Source organism: Dreissena polymorpha, chromosome 1 (assembly GCF_020536995.1).
Source record: "Dreissena polymorpha isolate Duluth1 chromosome 1, UMN_Dpol_1.0, whole genome shotgun sequence".
In the NCBI taxonomy this organism is placed as follows: domain Eukaryota; kingdom Metazoa; phylum Mollusca; class Bivalvia; order Myida; family Dreissenidae; genus Dreissena; species Dreissena polymorpha.
Window position 1 is genome coordinate 164,557,513 of NC_068355.1, and position 13,625 is coordinate 164,571,137.

The window sequence follows — 13,625 nt, forward strand, 5'->3', positions numbered from 1 at the left end:
ACAAATTTTGCCTCGGCCGCGTGGCCTAATGGATAAGGCGTCTGACTTCGAATCAGAAGATTGCGAGTTCGAGTCTCGTCGTGGTCGTAACCTTTTGGTGTACGCAAATGGAACCATTCAACTACAACCTACCGGTACTCTATAATGAATCATATAAATAGTCGCCTAATCGAGTTAACAGAACGTTCAGCTCATTTTATGATAACTGTATACGCTATTGGTCAACTGGAGTAGACATACGCTGAGAAGAAACCAGCCCAAAATAACGCGAAACGCCTTGGGTTGGAACCCTCAAAGAACAATGAAAAAAGGTCGTACGGTTCTTATAAGGAAGAGAACCCTTTTACGCTGAACAACAAAAAGCCAGAATGTCATGGGGAGAATCCAAACATTTGGCCCAAGATCGGTACAAATGGCGTGCTGTGGTGGCGGCCCTATGCTACAGGTGGGGTAAAGAGGATTAAGAAAGAAAGTCGTTAAACGGTATAGTTCTTCATGTACCTATCCGTGTGGGATGTATTCATGATATATCAGGTACCTTGATATGAATTATAATTTCAGAAGTATTTGCGATAAAAAAAATCTTAATGATAATGATACGAAAAAATACCACTACTTACTACCACGGCTTCTTCTACATCTGCTACTGATACCTACTACAACTATTACTTATATCACTATTACTGCTTCTACTAATAGCAATAAGTAATTGAACAGGTAAAATAAAATAAAAATTACTTAATTCAAATACAAAAAGAAAACAGAAGAAAGAGGAACAGGATTACGATGATATGGGATGAGAATCTTGCTGTTAACGATGCTCTAACATTTAACATAGCTTCACACCACGTTAATTTATTTAAACAGAATTTTAAATTAACTTCAATAATAATACTTAACATATAATGTCGATATCGGTTCAATGAAATATCTACACCTATCCAAAGTTACTCACTTGTGCAGAGCATCCATTTTGTAAATATTGTAATCCAGTGTTTTATGTTACTCCGCCCACTTAAACACAATGAGGATTCTAAAACTTCGCCAGTACAGTCTAGTACATTTACAGTAGTTAAACACCTAACTCAGATCTATGTAATAAAGATATCTCCCATATGCCATCAACTCGACTGGGGAACTAAATATAGTTTTATATCATTCCTTTCAAATATCGATATTTAATTTTAAGCAGTGTAATTTACCTTTACGTCTCACTGGCTTGATTTTACGATCGAATCTAATTTACACTTTATTTCTCCATAGATAATACTTTATACTGAATCTTATATGTAAACGGACTCTGATTTTCACTCTCGTTTCGTTAGAGGTATCGATAAACCAATCGTCTGATAGTTTATAAATAGAAGCCAATTAGCTTTCAACCCATGGGACTTAAGTTCGTAACAGAAATGTGAAATGAGGTTTAAGAATAAGACTGAATTTCATCTATGTTAAATCATAAATTTGCAACACAAAGTACGTTTTGATTACAATACTGCTTATGTTGGTGATTTTGGTGATGTTAAATGTCACAAATTAAGGCTACCATAGCGTCATACGGTCATGCCATCGGCTGTATGTTTCCCGTTCTTTACTTGCTATCGACGTCAATGATTATGTTGTAAATTAAAGTAAAAATATGGTAATTAGTTGAGGAGGAGGTAAAATAGTAGGAGGAGGAAAAGGAGGAAGAGGAGGAGCACGTATAAATTATAATCATATTTATGCATTCTATTTGTATAGCGTCATACTAGAAAAGGAGAAGTACGTAAAAAGTGATACATGTTTTTTCGACTTAAACAAACTACTTTTAACAGCAATAATCAATAATAAATAAATCAATAAAAGAAAATGTATTATTAAACATAACGTAAAAAGAATTAGATATTTAATTTTTGGAAGTTTTTTTCGTATAGATCGATTAAAACAATTTAATCGCTACAGTTAAATAACACAAATATAACCTTTACGGGAGGCGGATGACATCCATAATGCGTTATCCCGCTAAACATCATAAAAACTTTAAATCCAATATATTGTACATCTTAAATAAACGACGACCGATAACACATAAATAAAGGTGTTCACTAAATCATTTTCTATTTCTCCGTGGTTCATTCGAAAGCAGTGCCTTTTTCTAAATCGTTCCTTTTCTCTTCGGGGTTAAAAGCGACCAGGCGACTGTACCCACGATTTTTTTTAAATTTCCTATCCTATATGTATCTGCAACATTTTGGTGCGTTTCGTTTGGGATTACGTTTAAAGATGAACGCTTGGGGTGCTTTTATTGAAGTAAGGTGCTTTTGTCGTAAAATACGATATCGATAGCGGTCAAGGCAGAATAATAATCTGTTAATGAATTTAAACAACAAACTAGCTAGTTTTCATGCGTTTTAGTGACATCATTTCTTGAGCAAATTTGCGGTTGGCGTGTAATTTGTTAACTGAACAGGCTACTCTGTGACGACACTTAAAGCACATGCATTAAGCCCCGTTTTCCCACAGCGAGGGCTGTAAGCATATATCCACTAATACGAAGAAATACGAACCTGATCATTATGTGTAACTCTGTGTGGTGTGCATATACTGTTATTCAAACATACATTACATCCGTTTACTCAGATCACGTGGATGGCGCAGATAACAAGTGCAAGTAAAACACAATATTTGACTTGCCGATCACGGCGACAATTTATAACTTTGTTCCCAAGTTACTGTAAGTCACCAAAATACCTGTGGTCGCATAACGCGCTTCGACACCGGTCATTTATTGTGTGTCATCTAACAGGACGTTCTGACTTTCAATAAAGATGAGGCTTTTTTCTATAATATGAAACGCGCTCTGGGAAAACTGGGCTTAATGCATTTGCAAATGTCGTCCATCATTAGCCTTTGCGATCCACACAGGCTAATCAGGGACGATACTTTCCGGTTTTAAGGAATTCTTGGTTATGAAGTCTCTTCTCAATGAAAATCGACTGTGAGATGTCGTCCCTGATTAGCATGTGCGGACAGCCCAGGCTTATAATTATGGGACGACACTTCAGCCGAAGGTACATTCAGCCGATTTACCTTCAATTATTAACCGGGGCTCTACCGGGATGAGCCGGGGCTCCATCGGGGACGACCGGGATAAACCGGGGAAAACCGGGGCTCCACCGGAAAAGTATTTAAATGTTTAATACCTCCGGGATGAACCGGGAGTCACCGGGAAGGACCGGCAACGACCGGCGCGGCACCGGAAACAACCGAGACGGCACCTGGAACAACCGGGACGGCACAGTAGCTCCATCGGGGCCCATACAGATCCCGGCAGAGCTACGACAACGCCCCGGTGAATGCCGTTAGAGTCCCGGTATAGCTGCGGTATATAAGAAACAGGCGCTCTGCAGGAACGCCACCGGCATTCACCGGGGCTCCGCTGGGGCATTACCGGCGACGACCGGGGCGTTGCCGTAGCTCTGCCTGGGTCTGATGCCGGTTAAGACACGGTGAGTGCCGGCAGTGTTACGGTATACCAGTGCTCTGCCGGCTTTAACCGGGGCTCAACCGGGGCACTACCGGCGACAACCGGGGCTATGCCGGGACGCTACCGACTTTCACCGGGGCACTACCGGGATAAACCGTAGCCAGTCCGGGTTGACCGGGACTCTGCCGGGCTGTTGACCGGCTTCAACCGGGGCAGCACCGGGAAATAGTGTGACTGCGTTAAAAAAATTCTACGAATCATCCCGCTCCTCGCCGGTCGACCGGCGTTAGCAAACCGGGATGGACCGGGGCTCTACCGGCAAAAGTGAGACTTGGGCTTAAGTGGATTTTCTTTTGTATACACACTACAAAGGATGTATGAGTGTTTTCCTGATCTGTTAATTGCGTAATAGAAAACTATTTTAGGCTATTGAAAGTAATTTATTTGACGCCAACAATAACAGTTTTTGCGGCCATGTTGTTGTTGTTGTTGTTGTATATCTTCACCGCCTATGTAGACGAACAAAAGGTTATCGTTCCCACAAACAGTATCGTGTTGTCCTCCACCGTCTATGTACACTGGAGTACATACACAACTATTGCCTTGTTTTACATTCTCTGAGCTTCTGCACTCAACCGCTAGGGTCAATCCGTATAAATTCGGACAAAGGGAGAAATTCGGACAAAACATCGTAAATGCATTTTACGTCACACTAAACCTAGCCCCAGGCCTTTAGCGCCTACAGCGCTTTGATTTAATGAGTTGACGACTGAGAAAAACGTGCCTATAATTAATAAACCGTAGTCGTAAAATCAATTTGATAAAAAAAAACATCACAATAAGCATTGTTCGGACTTAAAGCATGTGCCTTAGAGGCACCATTTCTAGAAGCAACCATGTTGAGGCTTTTTGGTGTGTCTTCTTATTTGTTCAAAAGCCAGGTGCAAAGAGATGCGAAAAACCAATTTAAACTCGCTTTGGGAAAACGGGGCTTAATGCTATTGTTTTTAGTGCAGTATTGACTTGATTTTCGTTTAAAGAGACTTCATTTAAACGAAAATACATTAAAAGCAGAAAGTGTCGTCCCTAATTCGTCTAATCTGGGAAAAAACTTTACGCACATGCATTAAGCAGAGTGTTCCAAGCGAGCAAGCTTTTGCAAAACAACCTATGTGTACTAAAATATGATAACAGCGTCTCACTTTGAAATGAATCGTTTCGTTATTTTATTTTAATTTGTGATGCATTACGGGCTTATACATCTCTTTATCAGTGTATGAACTTTTTCATCTTGTTTTATGCGTTTGGTGTACATCGAATGGAAGTGAATGCAAGCATTGAAATTAACCCCGATTTCTCACGACCATGTTATCATTCATAAATTACTTGCTAATATTTCATTTCAAAAACAGCATGCCTGACTTAAGCTCAGAATTAATAAATATCCTAGATGAAAAAGCAAATTGATTCACGTGGTGCTTTAGAACAGACACAAATGACTTGAAATGAACGAATAAACTGAAAAAGCGATATAAGGCAATAAGATCTGATGTTCAGGTCCCGTTGCGAATTTAATGAACCTCCAGCGTATTAAAATATTCATAAATTAATGTTCGCGTTTTGATTACCAAAGATTGTCTATGCAATAAGCATACATTCAGACAAGCACATGCGTTTTCAGTCCAAAAAGGTTGTATACATAGCTTGCAATTCGAGATTTACATTAGGCCAAAAGCATCAAGAAAATTAGTTCGAGTGTGTCGATTTTGTAAGTAGTACATTATTGTAGGGATGAACATAGAACCAGTTGAAAATGTTGGATGTGCGCATGTTCCTCCATCATTTCGTAACCGCTCTGATTGTTTCTCTATCCAGATTTTATTAATTACTTAGCGGCAATGTTCAGCAGCAAAAGTGAATGTGTCATGCGCAAGGCACAGCTTCATACTTTTAGGTCAAGGTAATTCTTTTAGGTAATATATCGAATGTTTATAATGTTTTTGTTGTTCATGATTGCTATATGGGCGTGTCATAAGAGGATTGGGTTCGAACTTAATTGGCACAACATTTATGTTCTCCATTATCAGACAATGCGTACATTCAAGGTGATTGTACCATATATATATGTATATGTTTAATGAACACTAATCTAATAAGGACTTTCGAAATACTATTAGGTGCCTACACACAATTTCACCGTGGCATTTTTTGTAAACTAGATGTCCTACAGCAACATGTAAAGCCCATTCCAAATAATGCATGTACAATTTTAATGCGCTTTACCATGTTCATGTTCGAACGTTTGCCTTAAGAGATATATTGACCATTAACAACTGTATGAAACAACCTCTCCACTTTGTTAATATTGTTGGGTAATTAATTTACAATTGCATGATGAATGATGAGGTTTCAGTCTGGACAAGATATTTAAGAGCCAACTTTAACCTTTCATTTTCATTTTTGACCTCGACCTTTTAAGTAGGGAGATTATAGTTACAAATGACAAGCATTCTCACCACGGTGAACCGTTGTGGTGAGTAATTTTAAAACTGCATGTACAACGATAAAGAGAGTTTATTATATATATAAGTGTTTGTGTGTCAAAATTTCAGCTTTGCTTCCTTAGTTTGACCTTGAACTTTGAGGTAGGGAGGCGAAGCTTACACATTTTTTCCTAATTGCGGTCATTTATGGTACGTTACTGTATATACAATTGTATAATGAACAACAAAGTTACAGCAGAGACAAGCTGATTTTTGGAAAAACTTGACATTTATTTGACAAAGACCTTCGTAATAAGAAGATAGGTATTACAGGCGACATGCAGTCTCCACGTGGTGGTTTTTTGGGGGTAGGCTGTTTTAAAATTAGATAATGAATGAAAAATAACAGTCCGAACAAGATATTGTATGTTGCACGATGAATGAAAGGGTAAAAGTCAAGACAATATGTTTTATGGCTAAATTTGATCTTTGACCTCTATGTGTGGCCTTAACGTTTGAGATAAGCAGACGGGGGCTACAAGTAAAAATAAAGCGACAAGTTGTCTCTTGATGGTAAACATTTGTCACCTGGTCACCTTTGTGGTGAATTATTTTAAAACTGCACGATGAATGTCAACTTTACAATCCGGGCAAGTTCAGCCGCACGCTCGCACGCTCCTACACTCGACTAGTGACTAGCAGGGCTTTCCGCACGCGGGCTTGACAGAAACGAGAACACTTTGATAAAACGCAATTTTTAACTCAACATAAAATGCATTTGTGATGACAGTCTCTATTTAGTTTAAATTGTATGCACACATGTTTTATTGGATTACATAAACATATTTCTGAAAGGGCATTTGAAGGTATTGCTTAATAATTAGTATAAAATTAGCACAATGCACGAAAAAAGCGACAGATAAAGAGATGATGCGTGTTAAAAGATATAAGAGTACATAATAAATAAATTCGTTGTCTTAGCCTTATCGTTCATCTTAATTTCCCAGGTGCTTGCAATTGTCCGCTTTGATCTTGCTTCCCAGGCGCTTGCACCTCACACGCGACCTGATCACACTAAAGATCACTTTCCATCAGCCATTTCTCGTCTTCCTTGTCATTATTGCACCTTACATAAATCCTTAATAAGCGGAGTTCAATAATCTTACAATCTCAACAATCACGAAGCGCGCCCCACAACATATCGTATCTATATAAGAACTGTTCACCTAAAATCACGAAATAAGCGCACCCGTTAAAGGAATGGGTCTCTTTCCCCGTTTTCATCAATAAACTACTTTAACATTAATATCCTTCGGTCCCGTTAGTCTACCGGTTCGGAAGGGATTAATTATGCGAATCAGATAAATCATAGCGTTCAGCGTTCAGGCCGAATTTTGCAGCTTTAATAACAAGCTGTGCCCACCTCGAGCCCGAAAAATGCCTGCATACCGGGAAACACGTGAGCGACGTTGGTGAGACCAGTGTAACCCAATGAAGGACGCTCCGAAACCCTTAATTGTAAATTAACATACGCACTTTCTTTATTAAAACGCTACGGGACCCTTAAAGAATCGATAGGGATCTTGTTACTGGATTTCTCATCAGCCACATCATTGCGTTCTCTCTGAGATTTGGGGTAATGAGTCCATAAATCCACCGTTCATCAACAGACATTACTATGATGGGGATAAATAGTGTTTTGTTTCGTAGACGTGTATCGTATATTAAACGATATTTCGTTTTGATAGCGACCTCCAAGTGTAGGCACCGAGGCTACACTATTTCCACGACTAGCATTTTAATGTATATAGTAACATGTTATGGTAGACAAATATGCAACCCTTAACACTGTCTGTCGGCTGCACTATCCGAGGACGTTTTTCGCGCGTTTGAGGTCATCTTTTGAAGGGAATCAAGTTTGCTAATATCTTTTTCAAACACAGGTATTTACAAGCTACAAACGAGGATATATGTTTGGCCTTTTTTTAGGACGAGTTAGATCCAGAGGGAATCGCCAAACACACCATACGAATGTCCAGTTTCAGAAAAATTTAAACGGAAATTTACTTTTAAATGTTTTTTTTTAAAGGAGCACAATAATGGTATGGGTCTTGCTCTGTGAAACGACGGTTGATTATATGCATATGCGTAAAGGGAAGACACTTTCCGCCTCAACTGGATGTTTGCTAAAATGAGACTTTCTTTAAACAAAAATATCATAAAAGCGGAAAGTGTCGTCCCTGATTAGCCTGTGCGGATTGCTGCGACTACTACTGCTTTTTGCTTCTGCTACTGCTGTTACTGCTGTTGCTGCTACTACTACTACTACTACTTCTAATTCTTCTACAACTACTACTGCTGCTGCTGCTGCTGCTATTACTACTACTACTACTACTACTACTACTACTACTACTACTACTACTACTACTACTACTACTACTACTACTACTACTACTACTACTACTACTACTACTACTACTACTACTACTACTACTACTACTAGTACTACTGCTACTACAACAACTACTACTACTGCTAAAACGTCTTATGCTGCTTTTGTTGATACTAATACTAATACTAAATATCCTAAATGATGCCACACTTAAATAATCTTTAGGAATGTTGAATTGTACGCAAAAATAACACATTTAAATATTTAATTGTGCTTTGTGAGTACTTTATAGTCACAATTAATAGATCTCCAACATCCTCAAGACCCTCACGAAGACCAGTCAGCCAAAGCCCAGTGTTCTATCAAACGCTGACGTGAACCTCCTCACCGAGAGTGCCGCAGTCCTGTACAGGTGAACTGAATACTGCAGTGACCTCCACAACTACCAAATTAATTCATACCACAGTCTCCTTTAGAACGAACAAAGCGGACAACGAAAGTCCGTCCATACTGAAGACAGAGGTGGAGGTGGCAGTGCTTAGTCTAAAGGCATGACAATCTTCGGGAGTAGATAACGTCATGTTTCATCACTGAGAAACACCTGCAACATTAACGAGAGCTTTGCCACAACTTCTTCGGCTTTAAGAAATCTTTCGACCAGGTGTGGCATGATTGTCATCGGCATTGTCTGAGAGGATTCAGCATTGCAAGTAATCCAAAACTCAGCGCATTACTTCTAAATAGGCAGAAGGTTGACGTCTTCAGTACATCAGTGAGTGTCCTTCAGTGAAGTCTGCTCTCCCACATTACGGTAATATATTTCTTGAGAAGGGGGCAGCAACACATCTATCTCCATCGTTGGCAGACCCATTTTCAACGTGAGAGTCACTGATGACATTGACCTCCCGGTTGACACAAGCAGTGAAAGACCTCACGAACATATTCTATTAAAGAGCAGGAGCATACCTGATGGAGGTCACGGTAGAAGTTGAAGACCATGATGAACAGCACGACCAACACCAGTGCAGACATCATGGCAGGCGAAAATCTGGAAGAGGTGCCAAGTTCAAGTAATTGAGGGCAACACTTTCCATGGGTGATATCAGTACCGCTGATGTCCGAATGAGAACTACAAAGGCGACGGCAGCGACGGAAGTCCCTCCCCATGGATGAGTTTTCTCTCGGCAGACCACAACAGCCTTGCCATGATCTCTGTGCCGCCGTTCTTCATTTCCCACAACGGCCAGATAGGTCAAGGAACGGAACGTTCACGATATAATCATTATGGTTGGATTAGCATTGTTGCAGTTCAGACATTGACAGTAAGCTTTTGACGCCAAGTTGTGTTCATAATCATTAAAAACATATTTAAATAATGATTTCGATTTAATATAACACGAAAACACTTCAACTATCATCATTTTAATGTGGGGGTGGGGGTATAAAGGATGAGTGATTCCTTACTTTTAACAATAACATATTGATTAAACAAGAAACTTACAGATAATAAACTAACAAGTGCATATTCGAGGGCCTCATAATAGACCTGCAAACACATGTATGATAAATCGGTTTGAAAGCAAAACAACAAAGCTATCTGTCAACAGTTAGGATTCTTCTCATGCAGGTGTTCTGTTTGACTTATAAGGGGATTATCGCGCAAAACGCTCATTATAATGATGAAGACGAAGAAGAAGAAGAAGAAGAAGAAGATGATGATGATTATGATGATGATATCTACGATGACGACAAGGAAGATGAAGAAGAAGAAGAAGATGATGAAGAAGATGATGATGATGATGGTTATTATTATTATCATTATTATAATAATAATAATAATAATAATAATAATAATTATTATTATTATTACTATTATTATTATTATTATTATTATTATTATTATTATTATTATTATTATTATTATTATTATTATTATGATGATGATGGTGATTATGATGATTATGCTGCTGCTGATGGTGATGATGATGACAATCTTGTTTATATTGAAGTATATCTGGGTCTTCTACAAAATGCTCTTTTTTCTTTCGACAAAGAAGCCATTATATCCGTGTTCGCATTTCTCTTACATCACGGGTATTAATTAATAGTTGTCGATAACCTCGGCTTATGGATTGTCAATGGTTGAGCGGTGTCAAGGTATATCTGTTTCCAACCTTTTAATGTTACAGAATTTTGGATATATGTCTATTATTGTCAACCTCTATTCCTATGCTGCAAAACAATTTTGCGTACTGTATAAATTACCAGCCATTTATTTTGTTAGACATCTCCATAGCACCCCTCGTGTGCCGGCAAAAAAATACCCGTATCGTCCTGTCGCACAGAGAGCGTCTCTGCCGTCTCATGTGTCAAAAAGGTCGATATTTTAACATGGTTGTAGGTGTTTCTGGCAACAGGGGCTCAAACGGGTCAAACAATTTCCTCGGATCAAGTCGGCGGGTCAAAATTAAAAACAGTGCCATATCGGGTCGTGTCGGGTCAGGATTTTAAGAAAACGTGGAATTTCGGGTTGGTTCGGGTCAGGATTTTAGTAAGTTGAAAACATGAAATAAATCTCCATATAATGACGCGTTTCCTTTGGCAAATGTATATGTCAGAAATATAGACATAATTATTTAGAATAAATGGTATCATTAATCAAATATTGCCTAAAATACTGAATCATACTTCTGATTATTAAGCGAATGACAGCGAGTCTACTCTTATAAATAAGGCGTAACGTGAATTTAGTTATGGTTTTGAATGGCTATCCAAGGGCTTGTCACATTCGTCAATGAGGACTTATTAGCAAAACTAATGAGAACTATATCCATTCCGAAACGTAGAATTTTAACTTTGTGTATGCTTGGATATATTTATCTTATGTTTCCATCGTAGGGGTCCTCTACAGTTTTGCAATAAGGAGGGTTGGAGTAGGAGGGGTTTTGAAATGTTTCATATTCAACAATATATGAAAATAACATAAGATATCGTCTTCAGCAGAAAAAGTCTCAGGAATGCAAAGAGGAACTTTTTAGCAATATTGTTGAATTACACCTTATTGATTTTAATTCAGGTGATAACATATTTGACTTTCATTTGCCTTTGATTTCAGAGCAATCGATGTAGTTGTCCAATCTTCATGAGACTTGGTCAGGATATTTGTTCTTAGCTGAGTTTGGAAATGGTTATTGTAATAATAATGATGCTAATAATGATAATGATAATGATGATGATGATGATGATGATGATGATGATGATGATGATGATGATGACGATGATGATGATGATGATGATGATGATGATGATGATGATGATGATGATGATGATGATGATGATAATGATGATGATATGAAGATGACAATCTTGTTTTAAAATGAATAATATCTGGTCTTCTACAAAAATACAAACTGCTCTTTTTTCTTTCGACAAAGAAGCCATTATATTCGTGTTCGCATGTCTCTTACATCACGGGTATTAATTAATAGTTGCAGATAACCTCGCTTATAGATTGTCAATGGTTGAACGGTGCCAAGGTATATCTGTTTCCAACCTTTTAATGTTACATAATTCTGGATAGGCCTAGATGTCTATTATTGTCAACCTCTTTTCCTGTGATTAAGACTGCAAAACAAGTGTGCGTACTGTATAAATTACCAGCCATTTATTTTGTTAGACATCTCCATAGAACCCCTCCTGTGCCGGAAACAAAATACCCGGATCGACCTGTCGATCAGAGAGCGGCTCATGTGTCAAGAAGGTCGATATTTTAACATGGTTGTAAGTGTTTCTGGCCACAGGGGCTCAAACATGTCAAACAATTTACTCGGGTCGGGTCGGCGGGTCAAATAAAAAAAAATGCCATTTCGGGTCGTGTCGGGCCAGGAGTTAAAAAAAACGTGGAATTTCGGGTTGGTTCGGTCAGGATTTAAGTAAGTTGAAAACAAGAAATAAAAATGCATTTAATGACGCGTTTCCTTTTTTAAATTTATATGTCAGAAATATATACATTTCATTTATTAGAAGAAATGGTATAATTAATCAAATATTGACTAAATACTGAATCATACTTCTGATTATCAAGCGAGTGACAGCGAGTCTACTCTTATAAATAAGCCGTAACGTGAACTTTGTTATGGTTTTGATACGGGCTAAATTTGCTGAACATTACTAATAAAAGAAGAAGCTTAACCCATTCATGCCTAGTGGACTCTTCCATCCCTATAATTTTGATTAATTAATTTCCAAAATTAGGGATGTCTAGTATATTTATTTCTATATTTAGAATATTTCTTACAGGAATTTCTTTAAGCAAACAGCGCAGACCCAGATGAGACGCCGCATCATGCGGCGTCTCATCTGGGTCTACGCTGTTTGCTTAGGCCTTTTTTCAGGACGCTAGGCATAAATGGGTTAATATCCGCATAGCTTCCATGCAGACGTGAATAACCTATACTTCTAATGCTTATTTTGCTAGTGTTTTTTATTCAGTCTTCTCTTTTCTATATACTATTTTTCTTATTATAATACATTTAAATAATTTTACTTTTTACACATTGTTATATCTGTTTCACTATATATCTTTTGAGATTCTATATGAACAATAATATGATGCATAGATTAGTCCGCTATTGGAGCTCTGGACACAGCACATGGTCGGCCCCGAGGTTTTGTGGATAAGGCGTCTGACTTCGAACTAAACATTACGAGTTCAAGACTTCTCTTTGTTTTATAAACTTCATTTCAAATTTTCTCGTTCAGCCATATTAAATGGGGCATATCGACGGCATTCCCAACTAAACTGGACTTAATGCTCGTGCGTATTGTGTTGTTCCCAGACTCGCATGTGCAGTTGTTCGCTTTTGTCGTCCTTGATTAGCTTGTGCGCATTGCACAGGCTAATCAGTGTGGACAGGCTAATCTAATTTGACGTGTATTAAGCCCCGTTTTTCCTGAAAGCAGCCAATATGTACAGATTTCAATGATAAACACTAGACTGGCCAATGTCCTCTTACAAGCTGGTATATACACTCAGTGCTAGAGGGTATATACACTCACTGCTATAGCAGAATTATTTGTCATCTGCTGCAGACAGGCAGCGGTAATCTTCCCTAGCAGAGTGAGTTGTGGTTCTTACCGTACTTAAGGCTTCTAAGCACATACTGATTTGCAAAATATTCCCTGTAAATTTAGCTGGCCGCTAACGCGACCAACTAAAAATACAGTATACGGCAACCTTGTTTCATTCTAAGGGAGAACACTCCGACATATTTTGTTGACT

The 13,625-nt window shown here is 38.3% G+C and overlaps 1 non-coding gene across 1 annotated transcript; it reads left to right on the forward strand.

The window, feature by feature from the left end:
- Positions 1 to 14: 14 nt before the first annotated feature.
- Trnar-ucg (transfer RNA arginine (anticodon UCG)) lies at positions 15 to 87 on the forward strand. Its single transcript has one exon. It is a non-coding gene; the product is annotated as a tRNA-Arg (tRNA).
- Positions 88 to 13,625: the final 13,538 nt, after the last annotated feature.